General features: G+C 42.6%; 1 protein-coding gene across 3 annotated transcripts in view; it reads left to right on the forward strand.

Moving 5' to 3' along the window:
• Positions 1–2067: 2067 nt before the first annotated feature.
• The window catches only part of NNT (nicotinamide nucleotide transhydrogenase), a 244119-nt gene continuing 229120 nt past the window's right edge, over positions 2068–17066 (forward strand). Inside the window, exon 1 of one of the 3 annotated variants that reach the window (XM_030193107.1) lies at positions 2068–2111. The gene's annotated coding sequence lies outside the window, so the exon portion shown is untranslated. Of the gene's footprint in view, positions 2112–2338; positions 2447–17066 lie in introns of those variants that run through there. The other 2 variants (XM_030193106.1, XM_030193109.1) reach the window with 2 other exon arrangements.

The following is a 17066-nucleotide window of genomic DNA, read 5'->3' on the forward strand; positions in this document are numbered from 1 at the left end:
GTGGTAAAGACCGGGACCTCATCGGTCAGGACCTCTTCTCCTTCGCAGCCATCAATCGAGAGGTTCACCATGCGAATGCCAGAAATATTAGCCGGGAGCTGTCCTGCTTTCTCAGTGTCGGGAGAACTACGAGAATTGGGACTCGATGTTACTCTCTCGCCCCGGCAACCCCACATACCGTCTCCACCCGAAGGTCTTCTCTCTCCTGTTGGGACGCCCGAACCGGAAGTGCTCAAGGTAGTATCCCAAGTTAGAGGTCAGGACGGGAGTCGAATCGACGGAGGTTTGAAACCGCTGGGTCTTCAAACCCATAGAGTTTCTTTGGTAAGACCTAAGACTGTTACCCTTGAGAGCATTTGGGAAGCTCTCCAACAACTAGATACGAAGATTTCTAACGCAACTGATGGTATGGCAACACTCGTGAGTACTGTGGACAATCTTTCTAAATCTATAGATACCATAAAAATTGACTCTAAAAACCAAATGGATCAATTTAAAAAAGAAGTGGAAAGATTCCAAGGAACTTCTAATGCGATTATAAAAGATAATACAGCAATTCATAGGAAGCGTGAACAATTGGAAAATTATAACCGCAGATTGAATTTGCGTTTTTTAAATTTTCCACAAACTGTTGGAATTTCACCTTTAGATGCATTTAAAAGATACTTAATAGAGGTTTTGAAATATTCCCCAGAACTTATTCCTCCGATAAATAAAATCTACTATCTTCCACAAAAAAAAGAAAAGTGAACAAGGAATGGATATGGAGTCACAAAAAGAAAAGAAAGGACAAAATTTGAATTTAACTGAAATCTTAGAGTCCTCTTTAAATGAGGACTCTGAAAGAACTACCTTAATCGTTTCTTTTATTTTTGAACAGGATTTGGAAGCAGTTAGGCGATTATTCTTTAGAAATGCACAGTCCCTGTTTTGTGGGGCGAAAATATGGATGTACTCAGATGTTGCCAGACAGACCCAGGAACGAAGGGCATTTTTAGCCATAAGAAAGGAGGTCTTAGAAATAGGTGCCTCCTTTTACCTGAACTACCCTTGCAAATGTGTGATAAAGTATTTGGGGCTTAAATATATCTTCTTCAATGCTGAGCATTTAAAAACATTTGTGAATTCCAAGAAATTGTTGGCAACCTTGTATCTAAGTGGGGTTAATTGAATTTGATTTCTGGATTGGTGTGTAAAGCTATATGCTGGTTTGTTTAATTTTTACTTTAAAGTTTTCTTTCTCCTGGAATAATATGAAACTCCCCCCCCCCCCCGACAATAATAGTGGTCTAAAGAAGAATGTTAAAATATGCCTTGAAAAATTTATCTGTTAAATTATATGCTTATCTGTATTTCTTGACAAGTGTTTTCACTTGAATTGTAAATGTAAAAATTATAATAATAATAAAAAAAGAAAGAGTAGTAATAAAAAAATTAAGTGCATTTTTAAATATGCCACTGCATTCCACCAAACAAAAGGAGCATGTCCCACATACCATCTTTATATTTTGATTTACCTACAGGAAAAAAAATATGCTAATCTTTATACATTCAATGTTGAAGCACCTGATTCTCATAACATGATGCCTGTCTCAGTGGCCCTTTACCGGGTGAAAAACAATGTGTGCACGAACATATCTGCTAGGGACAGGGTGCTAGAGAGTCCCTATAACCAGCCCATCCCAATGACAAAACCGATTACGATTTAGAACAAATTAGTACTCTAACCGATAAAACCGATACTTCTCCTGTGTACATCCGTACACTGCACAAACAGGCATGTTTGAAAACATACGTGAGATCAAATAAAAATGCTACCAAACAATAATTACAACGTTGATACAACAGCTGATAGGTTTGTTTGCTTTCTTTTGGGTGTACTGTACGGTACAGTGATGACGACAACTACGGGGAAGGCGGGGCTCAGCCGGCTTCAACGTTTTGACATCATGCCGTCTCCTGTTCTCAAGCAAACCTCCTTGGTGGCGACCTCCACGACACGTTTAGCTATTTGGTTGCACGTGGAGTTAGCCATACGCATGCGCCAGTAGATCAGGTGATCTCTGATGATGATGCTGCTGGGCTGGCACGTGGATGTGTCCCATGATGAGGTGAGAACTTCTTTGGATGTGTCAGTGCCAGTGTGTCAACTCATAAATCTTCTTGGTGTGAGCCTCGAAGTAGCAGTCCGAGCAGAAAGCTAGTGTGCTGCTGCTTTGAATTATTGAAAGGAAGAGGAGGCGGGGGTGGTACTTACTGCTATCCCCGCGGGAATCCCGTAAACCCCGTTTTCTTTGTGTCCCGGTGTCCTCTGACGCAACTTCCTGTTTCCGGCAAGGCGGGATGCCTCAGAGGGCAATCTCCTTGTCAGAGGGAGAGAAGTTGTGTCATAGGGGACGGGGAACCGGAGAAGGAAACCTGTGGGATTGTTGGTGGGTGATCTCAGGTATGAGTTTGACTGGGGATGGGGTATTGGTTAGAGAGGTGCCGGATCGCGGCCAAAGAGGAGAGTATTAGATAGAGGGAGAATGGTAGATCATGGGGAGGGGAGACGACCCCCAGTCCCCGAATACGCATGAGGAGGGGTGTTCGAGAGTGGAAGGTTTCCGAATGCGTGTGACTTGTTATTTTTGGTATTCTAGTTCACCTCGAACGCGACTGAGCTGCAAACAACGGCAGTAGCTGCAACACAAACCACACTTTGTTTTGCTGTCCTCCCTGGCTAGCTCCCGGATTTTGTTTAGAGGCTTATTTTTTTCTGGAATACCCAGATTTACCCGTCATTTCGGTTTTTTCTGTCCTTTTCTCCTTGTCCAATAACCGTGTTCCCTCTCTCCCCATTCAAACAAAGAAAGGGGGAGGTTGCTTTTCTCCCAGAAGCACTGCACACTGTTAAGCCTTCCAGCTTGAACTCTCCTGGTAAGGACGGCTGGAGGTCAGGATGAAAGCAGTTTTCCCCCCTCAAATTGGGGAGATTGGGCTATTGCTGTTTTTAGTTTGAATGCTTTAGTTGCTGGAGAGAATGAGAAGAGCAACACCTGTAGTGCATTTCAAAGCGGTTTTCCCATACGAATGTAATAAGATGAGAGACAGCAAGCACAGACAAACGCCAATGAGTAAAAGTTATGAGTATTAGTAAACGCGAATGAGTAAAAGTTATGAGTATTAGTAAAGGATACAGAAACCACATAAAAGGTGCCTGGAGGAAATCGCACAGCATAATGTCAAAGTCCTGCCAGGTATTCGATAAGAGGCTGTTAAGGTATTGGAATTAGTATCAGGTCGGGGGGGGGGGGGGGGGGGGGGGGGTAGCACTCACTATTGAACCTTGTAAAACAGCGTGACTGGTATCTGTTTTTTTAATAGAAATAACTTGAAAGCTTGGGATTATAGTTAACTTTTTGATCCAAGCCATATAGATAAGTAGACTAAATTCTTGGTACAAATGAAGGGCTTGGAATTCCAGAGACAGGGAGCCTGTATCTTAGATAGGAAAGCTCAAAGTTTGGCCTGTGAAGATCTGCAGAATGGATAAGTATACTAACCACCAAAGCAGGCTTTGAAGGCCAGTAGAAACCAGTATTTTGATTGATTGAGAGTCAATGATAGGCAAGCAGAAGTCAGCTCACGTTATTAGAATTTCAAGTCTGAACAAAGTAATTTAAGTGTTGTGTACTAATTATTGATGCCCTAGAGATGGATTAAAAATACCAGAAAAGAAAGCATCCTTGCAAAAGATAGTCCAAGTCTAGATTGTAAAGTTGTAGCTGAATGACTTAAGAAATAATATAGACTTGCCAAGTCTCCCACATTCAGCGGGGCACTCCCACCAAAGCATATTCGCCAAGGGATCCACTGCTGGCGCCGCTGCTGCTTCTCTTGAGCAGCCATGGCAAAAACAAGAAAAGCAAGCACTAGGCTGCAGCAGCCTTCAGACATGCGCTGTCGACTTTGTCGGTCCTCTGCTCCCGGAACGGGAAGTTGATGTCAGCACGGGCAGAGGATGGCGGAGCCTACAGCGCATGCCTGAAGGCTGCTGCGGCCCTGCGCTGTCTTTTTTTTTTTTTCTTTGTCCGTTGCTGCTCATCAGGAGAAGCAGCAGTGGCCAGGAACCACTGGGTACTGGGAGGAAAGAGAGTGGAGAAGGAGGCAAGGGGTGCTAAATAGAACAGAGGGGAGAAAATGAAAGAGTGGGGGGGGGGCTTGATGGAACAGGGGTACAGAGAGCAAGATGAGTGGAAAGATGGGGAGAGAAAGAAAGAGGGAGCATGGAAAAGGACAGGAGAGAGAAGCTGCTGGGGAGAAAAGGGGAGACTAGCTGATCAGATGGAGAGAGAAAGAGGAAAAATGCTGGGTGAGATGAGGGAGAGAGAGGGAAAATGCTGGAAGGAGAGGCAGAAAGAAGGAAGATGCTGGATAGAAGGGTAGGGAGAGGGGGACATGCTGAATGGAAAAGGGTAGAGAGAGAGAGACACTGGATGGAAGAATTGGGAGAGAGGGTAGATGTTGGATGGAGAGAGAAAGAGGGAATACACTGGATGGAAGGGTTGAGACAGGGGAGACAGTGGATGGAAGGGTTGAGACAGGGGAGACGCTGGATAGAAGGATGCAGAGAGAAAGGGAGACTGGAAGGATGGGGAGAGACAGGGGACAAGCTGAATGGAAAAGGGTAGAGAGAGAGAACTGGCAAGAAATGAGAGATAGAGGAAACTGGGAGGAAGGATTGGGAGAGGGTAGATGTGTGGAAGGATGGAGAGAGAAAGAGGAGATGCTGGATGGAAGGATGGAGAGAGGGCGAAACACTGGACGGATGGGGAGAGAAAGAGGGGAGATACTGGATGGAAAGGGGGACAGGATAAAAGTGAAAGAGTGGAGAATAAGAGGAAGGGGCATGGGGAGAACAAAGGTGAGGAAAAGATGAAGTCATAGGTAGATGAAGTAAAAAGAGGGAAATTAAAGAATGGATAGTATGAATGAATTAAATCTGGACAGAGAGAGAGGCAGAAAAATAAAGTGAAGAAAGGAGAGACAAATTACAGGAAACTCTGGCAATAGAGTTAAGAGAAAATGAAGGAAAACAGAATCAAGAGATTGGGACCAACAGAATTAGAAAAAAGTAAATGGCCAGACAACAAAGGTACAGAAAATAATTTTATTTTTAATTTAGGAAAAAGTAATGTGATAGTTGGGTTAAATGCAAATAAAACACAAAATAGAAAATAAGGTGATTCTTTTATCTTGGGCAGATTTTAATACATTTTTGATTAGCCTTCAGAGAGCAACAGTTCTTCCTCAGGTCAGAAGAGGATACCATAACAGTAGTGTCCTGGCCTGACCTGAGGCAGGAGGTTTTGGCCTCTGAAAGCATAATTGAAAAGGGTATTAGGCTAGTACAATAAAAAGGTATCATCTTATTTTCCATTTTGAAGTGCCTGAACTGAGCATATGCTAGAGGGTAGGCATCGGTGGCTGAAGCACGCTGCCAGCTTCTGCACTGCTCAAACAGCTAGGAGACTCATGCAGTGTACCTCTTCAACTAGCGGGGCATGGGCTATTCCGCCAGTGATTCTACCAGTGCCACAATCTGTTTTTTGTACCTGGGGCAATGGAAGTTTTAAGTGACTTGTCCAAGGTCACATGGATCAAAGTCCGCTGCACTAACCATTAAGGTACTCCTGCAAAATAGAAGGTGCTAATGTTGGAGGCAATTTTCTCCTACTGAACAATAAGACTTCTGAGGGGGGAAGGTTAAACTTTAATCTATGAAGGTTTTAAAAAAGTTTGGACTAGTTCCTGGAGGAAAAGTCCATAATCTGTTATTAAGATTGACATGGGGAAGCCACTGTTTGTCCTGGAATTGGTAGCATGGAATGTTGCTGCGAATTGGGTTTTCCAGGTACTTGTGACTTGAATTGGCCACTGTTAGAAACAGGATGCTAGGCTAGATGGTCTGACCCAGTATGGCTATTGTTATGTTCTTAGCTATTTTGAAACAGTGTTTAGCTATTTAAGCTGTTAAGTTGAGGATGAAGAATCAGCATAGGTGATTGTCTGAATATCATTGGTGCAAAAAAACTTCCATCTCTGTATTGGTATGGTTAATGGAGTAATAAATACATTGAAGATAGTGTGAACCAGAATAGATCCCTGAAATCCCGCAAGTTTAACAAACTGGAGCCCAGATGCTGAAAACTCTGATGCTGTACTGAACAGTGCCAGAGAAATACTGCCAGATCAGTGCAGAACAACAACTCCCTAATGCTCAACTCCAATGAGATTCATATATAGGCACGCTCATAGTATATAAGTATTGCCATACTGGGACAGACTGAAGGTCCATCAAACCCAGCATCCTGTTTCCAACAGTGACCAATCTAGTTCACAATTACCTGGCAAGATCCCAAAGAAGTACAATACATTTTATGCTGCTTAAAATAAGCAGTGGATTTTCCCTGTTGTTTTTTCTGTGGAGTCTGTGGTTATATGCGCCCCTCTGATAACCACCTAGTCTCAGAGAAAGCTGTAATATGTGGGAATTCTTTCTCTGATCCTTCTACTTACCATAAGAAATATATCATTTGGACAAGTGGGGCAATAGGGTTCCTGCCTCCTTACACCCACCCCATGATATAGTGGACCAGCCACCCCCAAACTGTGTATACATTCTTAGTGTCCTTGTGATGAAGAGTCAGTGGCACCAAATCTGTCAGGGAGGGGAAGAGTGCTCCTTGCTGTAGATCAGCATGACCTCAAATTCACAGCTTTCAGCAGAAAGTACAGAAAGATGCAGCTCTCAGGCATTTTAAGTTTGAGCCTTTAGCTATGCAGTTCATGGGTCATAACTGACTTGTCAGTGGTCAGAAAAGTGCAAATCAATTCATTGTCCATTTTAATAATGGTCTATGGACGTTTACTACTATTTAGCATTTCTATAGCGCTACAAGGCGTATGCAGCGCTGCACAAACATAGAAGAAAGACAGTCCCTGCTCAAAGAGCTTACAATCTAATAGACAAAAAATAAAGTAAGCAAATCAATTAATGTGTACAGGACAGAGGAGGGTAGGTGGAGGCGAGTGGTTACGAGTCAAAAGCAATGTTAAAGAGGTGGGCTTTCAGTCTAGATTTAAAGGTGGCCAAGGATGGGGCAAGACGTAGGGGCTCAGGAAGACTTTTCCTTTAGGAAGCCATCCAAACCTTTTTAAAGTCCCGCTAAGCTAACTGCTTTTCATACATTCTCTGGCAACGAATTCCAGAGTTTAATTACATGTTGAGTGAAGAAATGTTTCTCTGATTCGTTTTAAATGTACTGCTTTGTAGCTTCATTGCCTTTCCTCTAGTTCTAGTATTTTTGGAAAGAGTAAACAAGTGATTCATGTCTACTCATTCCACTCAACTAACTATTTTATAGACCTCTATCATATCTCCTCTCAGCCATCTTTTCTCCAAGCTGAAGAGCCCTAGCCACTTTAGCCTTCCCTTACAGGGAAATTGTCCCATCCCCTTTATCGTTTTCGTCACCCTTCTCTGTACCTTTTCTAATTCCACTATATAATTTTAGAGATGCGGTGATCAGAATTGAACACAATATTTAAGGTGCATGGAATGATACAAAGGTATTATAATGTCCTTGTTTCTGTTTTCCATTCCTTTCCTAATAATACCTAACATTCTATTTGCTCTTAGCCGCTGCCGCCACACACTGAGCAGAGGGTTTCAACGTATCTTCAATGATGACACCTAGATCCCTTGCCTGGTCGGTGACTCCTAATGTGGAACACTGCATTATGTAGCTATAATTTGGGTTCCTCTTTCTCACATGCGTCACTCTGCACTTGCTCACATTGAACGTCATCTGCCATTTAGATGCCCAGTCTCATAAGGTCCTCTTGTAATTTTTCACAATCCTCTTGTGATTTAACAACTTTTAATAACTTTGTGTCATCTGCAAATTTAATTACCTTACTAGTTACTCTTATCTGTGGATCATTTATAAAGATGTTAAAAAGCAGCAGTACCCACACATACCCCTGGGGAACCTCCACTATCTACCCTTCTCCATTGAGAATACTTACCATTTAACCCTACTCTGTTTTCTATCTTTTAACCAGTTTTTAATCCACAATAGGACACTACCTCCTATCCCATGACTCTCCAATTTCCTAGCACAGACACTACTACTACTAACTAGCATTTCTAAAGCGCTACTAGGGTTACGCAGCGCTGTACAATTTAAACAAAAAGGACGGTCCCTGCTCAAAGAGCTTACAATCTAAAAGACAAGAGAACAATCTAAAGACAAGTGAACAATCTAGAGGACGAGTGAACAGTTAATCTGATAGGGTGGATAGATTGGGGCATTCTATCTATCTCGAGCGGTTAGGCGCCGAAGGCAGCATTGAAGAGGTGAGTTTTAAGCAGAGATTTGAAGATGGGTAGGGAGGGGGCATGGCGTATGGGTGAAGGAAGATTGTTCCAGGCATAGGGTGAAGCAAGGTAGAATGAGCGGAGCCTGGAGTTGGCAGTGGTGGAGAAGGGTACTGAGAGAAGGGCTTTGTCCTGTGAGCGGAGGTTACGGGCGGGAACATAGGGGGAGATGAGGGTGGAGAGGTAGTGAGGAGCCGCAGACTGAGTGCACTTGTAGGTAAGGAGGAGGAGCTTAAATTGTAAGCGATATCTGATCGGAAGCCAATGAAGTGATTTGAGGAGAGGGGTGTTATGAGTATATCGGTTTTGGCGGAATATAAGACATGCAGCAGCGTTCTGAACTGATTGATGGGGGGATAGATGGCTGAGTGGGAGGCCGGTGAGGAGTAAGTTGCAGTAATCAAGGCGAGAGGTGATGAGAGCGTGGACGAGAGTTCTGGTGGTGTGCTCAGAGAGGAAAGGGCGAACTTTGCTGATGTTGAAGAGGAAGAAGCGACAGGTCTTGGCAGTCTGTTGGATATGCGCAGAGAAGGAGAGGGAGGAGTTGAAGATGACTCCGAGGTTGCGGGCAGATGGGACGGGGAGGATGAGGGTGTTATCAACAGAGATAGAGAGTGGAGGAAGAGGAGAAGTGGGTTTGGGAGGAAAGACGAGGAGCTCGGTCTTGGACATGTTCAGCTTCAGGTGGCGGTTGGACATCCATGCCGCGATGTCGGATAAACAGGCCGATACCTTGGCCTGGGTCACCGCGGTGATGTCAGGTGTGGAGAGGTACAGCTGGGTGTCATCAGCATAAAGATGATACTGAAAACCATGAGACGAGATCAGCGAGCCCAAGGAAGAGGTGTAGATTGAGAAGAGAAGGGGTCCAAGGACAGATCCCTGGGGAACTCCAACAGATAGTGGGATGGGAGTGGAGGAAGATCCATGGGAGTGTACCCTGAAGGTGCGGTGGGAGAGATAAGAGGAGAACCAGGAGAGGACAGGGCCTTGGAACCCAAAAGAGGATAGCGTGGCAAGAAGTAAATCATGGTTGACAGTGTCAAGCGCGGCGGAAAGATTGAGGAGGATGAGGATGGAGTAATGACCTCTGGATTTGGCCAGGAGCAGCTCATTGCAAACTTTAGAGACCCCTGAGGAACCCCACTAACTACCCTTCTCCATTGTGAATACTGCCCATTTAACCCCACTCTCTGTTTCCTATCCTTCAACCAGTTTTTGATCCACAATAGTACACTACCTCCTATCCCATTTCCTCTGGAGTCTTTCATGAGGTACTTTGTCAAACACCTTTTGAAATTCCAGGTACACAATATTGACCAGTTCACCCCATCAAAGAAATGTAATAGATTGGTGAGGCAAGATGTCCCTTAAGTAAATCCATGTTGGTTTTGTCTCATTAATTCATGCTTTTGAATATGCTCTGTAATTTTGCGTTGAGCATTATGGAGTTCGGTGGGAGGACAGTGGCGCATGCACTGAATATTTGTGTGTTAAGCATAGCTCCTCAGTGCATGCCCAGGATGCCTGAGGAAAAGGTGCAGACAGTGTGAGTAGAAAAAAACTTCTATATGCATTCAGGTCTTGCAAGTAGAAAAAATTCTAACAGGAAGAGGATGGGAGGGAGAGTGACCCCAACCCAGGCACAGAACCCAGCAGATGGAGCTCTTCCCAGGTACTGGTGGTTGAATCTGACAGTATGTAGTAGGGATCAGGGGAGGGACTGGCCAGCAGGTTGTCAGGATGGGGGTATGGTTTGGGGGGGGGGGGGGGGTAAAAGTACTTTGAAAATGCCATTGAACAATTTAATGGTTGAGGGTCGAGTCTGAACAGTCTGAAGGTTTCCGTGTTCTTCTTTCTATCAAGTTGCTGAGGAGATAAAATCCTATAGTGCACTGGTTCCTATGGTTTTTCAGTTCACGACACCCTTTGTGTCCAGGCAGTTTTTTTGTGGCTCCCTTCCCCCAGCCACACTGATCTCCCCCTCCCCCCCAGCCCGGCCACTCAGGTCTCCATCTTTTACTCTGCACAAATACAACAGTGTTGGGGTGTCCCTATAACCATCCCCTCCAAATGACACACTGATTACTGTTTATAACAAATTACTACTGTACCTATGAAAAGTTATTCTGTTATTATACTTCCTCTTTATACATCTGTATGCGGCAGATGCTGGCATTTTTGAAAATATAAGTGAGTTTAAATAAAAAATGCTACCAACAATAAAGAATGACAGCTTGATTGAGCTGCTCATAGGTTTGCTTGCTTTGTTTTGAATGGGAAGGGAAACAGACTGACCTATTGGCTTCAACTTTTTGACTTCATCTCCTCTCCTGTTTTCATCCATCCTCCTTGGCAGTTGCCTTTGTGAGTCCTGAAAGCCGTCTGTTCTCGGTTCCCAATCATCGTAACAAAAACAAGTGCAGGGCCGTAGCGGCCTTCGGGTATGCGCTGTCGGCTCTGCTGATCCACTGCCCCCGTTGATGTCAACTTCCAGTTCCAGGAATAGAGGACCGGCATAACTGACGGTTTTTCTGCCGCTGCTGTTTACAGTAGTGGTTCGGGTGGGAGGTCGCTCGGGATTTGCTGCGGCACCCCAGAGAGTTTGTTGCGGCGCACCAGGGTGCTGCAACGCACAGTTTGGGAAACACTACTATAGAGGATGAACATCATTCCTACCCCGATTCCATCTGTAAATAATTAGAATGGCTGCAAATACATCTGACAAAATCGCTTCTTCTTCTAGAAACCATAACACCAGCTTTGAGTTGGCTTAGGGTTTTCTGCGGCAAAAATACCCTTGTTTGGTGAGCTGTCCGCTGAGCATTGGGGAGGAATAGGGAGTTACCTGATCATTGTGCTTGGGAGCCTTCAAGCTCAGTTTATGTACTTGTCAGCTCTCAGCAGTCTGTGCCTGCAAATGTGGGCACCAGTCCGGTGCTAATGGCCTCCAGCAGCCACATTTACTTTTAAGCATCGGAGCGCCACTTTAGATAGTTCATTCCACCACAAAGGAGCAATTCCAAAGTGACTTAAGCCAGTCCAAATCTATATCCTGAAGGCTTCCCCCCCCCCCCCCACCTCCTGGTGATGAATGAGTATATGGTGGTCAACAAGACCAAATAAAGCATTCATGTTTAAAAGAATGAGAATAGCTTCTCTGTCTTAATTTAAATTGATAGCAATCTTGTTAATCAAGGTTACTGTTGCTGATTGTGTTGTGCTGGGTGGAATCCAGGTCTTTTGGGGATGTAGAGTGTTGACCTTGTTCAAAAACTGAGTGCTGCTGGGAAACTATATTCTTTATTACTTTGGAGTCAAGTGGATGGTTGAATACTGGCCTACAGTGAGAAACATTTTCCAGGTCAGGTTTCTTGATCAGTGGTTTCATTCTTCTTTCTAGGAATCATAAAAAGTATCTTGGCTAGACTTGTATTAGTCCACTGAACAGAAGTAATGCAGAGTTCTGTAATTAATTTGCATGTTCCCACCACCTAAACTAGCTTGTCAAGGATTAGTTAGCGAGGTTCAAGGGTTCATAGAGGCCAGAATTTTATCTATAGAGACAACGTAGTAACATATAGTAGATGACGGCAGAAAAAGACCTGCATGGTCCATCCAGTCTGCCCAACAAGATAAACTCATATGTGCTACTTTTTGTGTATACCTTACCTTGATTTGTATCTGCCATTTTCAGGGCACAACAGTCAAGTTAAGGACCTCTTTTTAGACCATATTGAGAGGGGGAGAAAAATGGCAAAAATCTCTAGGGCAGGGGATCTTAACCCCGTCCTCGGGACATACCATCCAGTCAGGTTTTCAGGATATTTACAGTGAATAGGCATGAGAGAAATTTGCATGCACTGCCTGTCACAGCAGCAGCAGTGCTGTGTAACTCACTGCAGTCCTTATGATCTAAAAAAGGATCAGTATTGTCCTCCCAACATAATGTAATGTAATTTCAGTATTTTAATACATTCAAAAACAATTTTCTGAATAATCCTTTCATGTTTGTATTTCATGTATGTAAATTTGGATATGTATTGTAAATTGCATTGAGTGTTCCTTTGATGGGTTAGGAAGGCTTCTTGTACAAAACTTCAAATTAGATTATTATCAATGAAAGTGAAGTACTAACCTGCAGGATTTCAGGCAAGTTTGTTCCAAGCTAAGCAAAAGGAAGGATATGTCTGCATGCTGCAAAATTCATAATTGAGCAGCCTTACATTCTTTTGCACTATGGAAGCTCTTTAGTTAGCAAACTACGAACATTTTTTAATTTTTTTGTGAACATTTATATGAGTGGAAAAGCATGTGAAAATTCAGAAATCTAATTTATAATTTATAGACTGCTCTAATCCCAATAAAAGGTTCTAGGTGGTTTATAATTCATCTCACTAAGGTATGATAAAATGAAAAGAAAAGATAAACAATCTAAAATGTATCAAATAAAATAGTTTTCAACTTTTTATGGAATTGCATATAGTTTACTTCTAAACAAATCAAAGTAGGAAGACTATTTCATATAGTAACAGCCTGAAAAGAAAACATCATGTCTAGCTGTCTCTTAAATAGTATATTCTTAAAAACTGTTTATTTCAGTTGCAAACTTACGAATTTCAATAGAAAAATAAAAACAACTTCTTATTAAGCAAACTATTACAAATTTGAATAGAAGAATAAAAACAACTGCTTATTAAGCAGTCATCAATCATTTGTCTCAGTATTCCCAAATTTCTCTTTTGGGTGTGTTTCTTTCAATCAACGATAAAACAGACCTATTAGAGAAGAAAAAATGACTACTTTGCTTAACAAGCATGCGAGTCCAGCGCTGTGAATGTTAGATCAAACTCCTGATGCCTACACAAGATAGATGGCTTTTCAGGGGTTGTGAAAATAGTTGCTGAGAATTGTACTCATATTTTAACTATTTTCACATCCCCTGAAGCAGGTAAGGAGACCAAAACGCCATCTGTCTCTTGTAGGCATTGGCTGTTTGATCTAGTGTTCACAGTGCTGGACTCGCATGCTTGTTAAGCTAAGTAGTTGCTGTTCTTCCTTCTCCAATAGTCTGTTTTATCGTTGATTGATTGAAAAAAACACACAAAAGAGAAATTTGGGAAAATTGATGCAAATGATTGTTGACTACCTAATAAGCTTGGACTTGAAATAGCTGTGCACTAGAGGTCCGATAGCTTGCCTTGTCTTCTGATGCCTCTTTTTCCTTTTTAATAAATTTAAAAAATCAAAAATTAAAACAAATTATTGGATTGAATAAATTGATAAAATTAAAAATTTAGAAATGCATGAGTTTTGGATGATGGATTTTTTTTTTAATGTTTAAAGTAGTGTTACTTGTATTTTGGATGACACATTTGTAGTACTCCAGTTGTTCTTGATATTATTGTGGAGTAGCCTTTTTTCCCCTTACATAGCTTGGAAGAAACCCAAATAGCAGCAACATTCCATGCTACCAATTCCGGGGCAAGCAATGGCTTCCCCCATGCCCATCTTTTTTTTTAACAATTTTTATTGATGACACCAAACACAGTACAGCAGATAATGTGTCATTCTCATTACCCCCCCCCCTCATGCCCATCTTAATAACAGACTATGGACGTTTCTTCCAGGAACTTGTCCAGACCTTTTTTTAGACCCAGATATGCTAATTGCTGTTAACACATCCTCTAGCACCAAGTTCCAGAGCTTAAGTATTCTTTGAGTGAAAAAATATTTCCTCTGATTTGTTGTAAAAGTATTTCCATTTAATTTAATTGAGTGTTCCCTGGTCTTTGTACTTTCTGAAAGAGTGAAAAAACTCTGGAATTTATTGCCAGAATGTGGTGAAGGCAGTTAGCTTGCCAGAGTTTAAAAAGGGTTTGGACGGTTTCCTAAAGGACAAGTCATAGTAAATGCAAAGGTTGTAGATATTGTCAACATGCAATTAAGACACAGTGTATATCAATACCTAATAGATAAAAAGAGAAAAAATTATTTAAAATAAAAAACAGATCATAATTCATCTTATGTGATATACGCTATTCAATGTCCATGTAAATTTTGGTATATAGGTCAAACAGGAAGGTGGAATATCATTTGGCTCAACATTTGACTAACATTAAAGTTGAAACATAATGGAAACACCTTTTGTGGAACACTGGGTTGCAGTTCAGCATACTTTATAGGATTATCCTGTATTCATTCAGTTTCAGTTGGGAGATGGAGGTCACATATTGCAAAAAATGTTTCACATGGAGTAAAAGCTGAGTTTTGTGTGGAATACGGTGGTTCCGATGGTCCTTAATAAGGAAGTGGAATGGCCGGGAAGTTGATGTGCGTGATGTTAGCACATAAGCACCGCCACGCTGGGAAAAGACCAAAGGTCCATCAAGCCCAGCACTCTGTCTCTGACAGCGGCCAATCCAGGCCCCAAGAAACTGGCAAAAACCCAAAATTTAATAACGATCAATGGACTTTTCCTTCAGGAATCCTATCTAGACCCCCTTTAAACTCAGGAAGGCCAGCTGCTGTCACTACCTTCTCCGGCAATGAGTTCCAGAGTCTAACTACGTGCTGAGTAAAGAAAATCTTTCTCCAATTTGTTTTAAACCTACCACATTCTAATTTCATCTTGTGGCCCCTGGTTCTATTATTGTTAGAAAGTGTAAACAAACGCTTCACATCAGTCTGCTCTACCCCACTAATTATTTTGTACACCTCTATCATATCACCCCTCAGCCGCCTTTTCTCCAGGCTAAAGAGTCCTAGCCATCTTAACCTCTCCTCATAAGGTAGTCGTCCCATCCCTTTTATCATTTTTGTCGCCCTTCTCTGCACCTTCTCAAATTCTTTTATATCTTTTTTGAGATACGGCGACCAGAACTGAACACAATACTCCAGGTGCGGTTGCACCATGGAGCGATATAATGGCATTATAACATCCTCATTTTTGTTTTCCATCCCTTTTCTAATAATACTCAACATTCTGTTCGCCTTCTTAGCCGCCGCAGCACATTGAGCTGAAGATTTCAACGTCCTGTCCACAATGACTCCCAGATCCCTTTCTACTACTACTACTTGGTCCATAACTCCTAAAGCGGAACCTTGCATAACATAGCTGTAATTCGGGTTCCTCCTTCCCACATGCATCATTTTGCACTTATCAACGTTGAACTTCATCTGCCATTTGGACGCCCAGTCCCCCAGTCTCATGAGGTCTTCTTGTAATCTTTCACACTCCTCCCGCGATGAGACGACCCTGGATAACTTTGTGTCATCTGCGAATTTAATTACCTCACTAGTTACTCCCATCTCAAGGTAATTTATAAATATGTTAAAAAGCAGCGGTCCCAGCACAGACCCCTGAGGGACCCCACTAACTACCCTTCTCCATCGAGAATAATGACATTCAACCCTACTCTCTGCTTCCTATCCCTTAACCAGCTCTTAATCCACAATAATACACTGCCTCCGATCCCATGACTCTCCAGTTTTCTCTGGAGTCTTTCATGAGGCACTTTGTCAAACGCCTTCTGAAAATCCAGATATACAATATCCACCGGCTCCCCTTTGTCCACATGTTTGTTCACCCCCTTGAAAAAATGCAGTAGATTTGTGAGGCAAGACTTCCCTTCACTAAATCCGTACATAAGTAATGCCACACTGGGAAAAGACCAAGGGTCCATCGAGCCCAGCATCCTGTCCACGACAGCGGCCAATCCAGACCAAGGGCACCTGGCGAGCTTCCCAAACGTACAAACATTCTATACATGTTATTCCTGGAATTGTGGATTTTTCCCAAGTCCATTTAGTAGTGGTTTATGGACTTGTCCTTTAGGAAACCGTCTAACCCCTTTTTAAACTCTGCTAAGCTAACCGCCTTCACCACGTTCTCCGGCAACGAATTCCAGAGTTTAATTACTCTGTATGTGTTGGGTGAAGAAAAATTTTCTCTGATTTGTTTTAAATTTACTACACTGTAGTTTCATCGCATGCCCCCTAGTCCTAGTATTTTTGGAAAGCGCGACCAGACGCTTCACATCCACCTATTCCACTCCACTCATTATTTTATATACCTCTATCATTTCTCCCCTCAGCCGTCTCTTCTCCAAGCTGAAAAGCCCTAGCCTCCTTAGTCTTTCTTCATAGGGAAGTCATCCCATCCCCGCTGTCATTTTAGTCTCCCTTCGCTGCACCTTTTCCAATTCTATATCTTTCATGAGATGCGGCGACCAGAATTGAACACAATATTCAAGGTGCGGTCGCACCATGGAGCGATATAACGGCATTATAACATCCTCAAACCTGTTTTCCATACCTTTCCTAGTAATACCCAACATTCTATTTGCTTTCCTAGCCGCAGCAGCACACTGAGCAGAAGGTTTCAGTGTATTATCGACAACGACACCCAGATCCCTTTCTTGGTCCTTAACTCCTAACGTGGAACCTTGCATGACGTAGCTATAATTCGGGTTCTTTTTTCCCACATGCATCACCTTACACTTGCTCACATTAAATGTCATCTGCCATTTAGCCGCCCAGTCTCCCAGTCTCGTAAGGTCCTTCTGTAATTTTTCACAATCCTGTCGCAAGTTAACGACTTTGAATAACTTTGTGTCATCAGCAAATTTAATTACCTCGC

Source organism: Microcaecilia unicolor, chromosome 2, assembly GCF_901765095.1.
Source record: "Microcaecilia unicolor chromosome 2, aMicUni1.1, whole genome shotgun sequence".
NCBI lineage: Eukaryota > Metazoa > Chordata > Amphibia > Gymnophiona > Siphonopidae > Microcaecilia > Microcaecilia unicolor.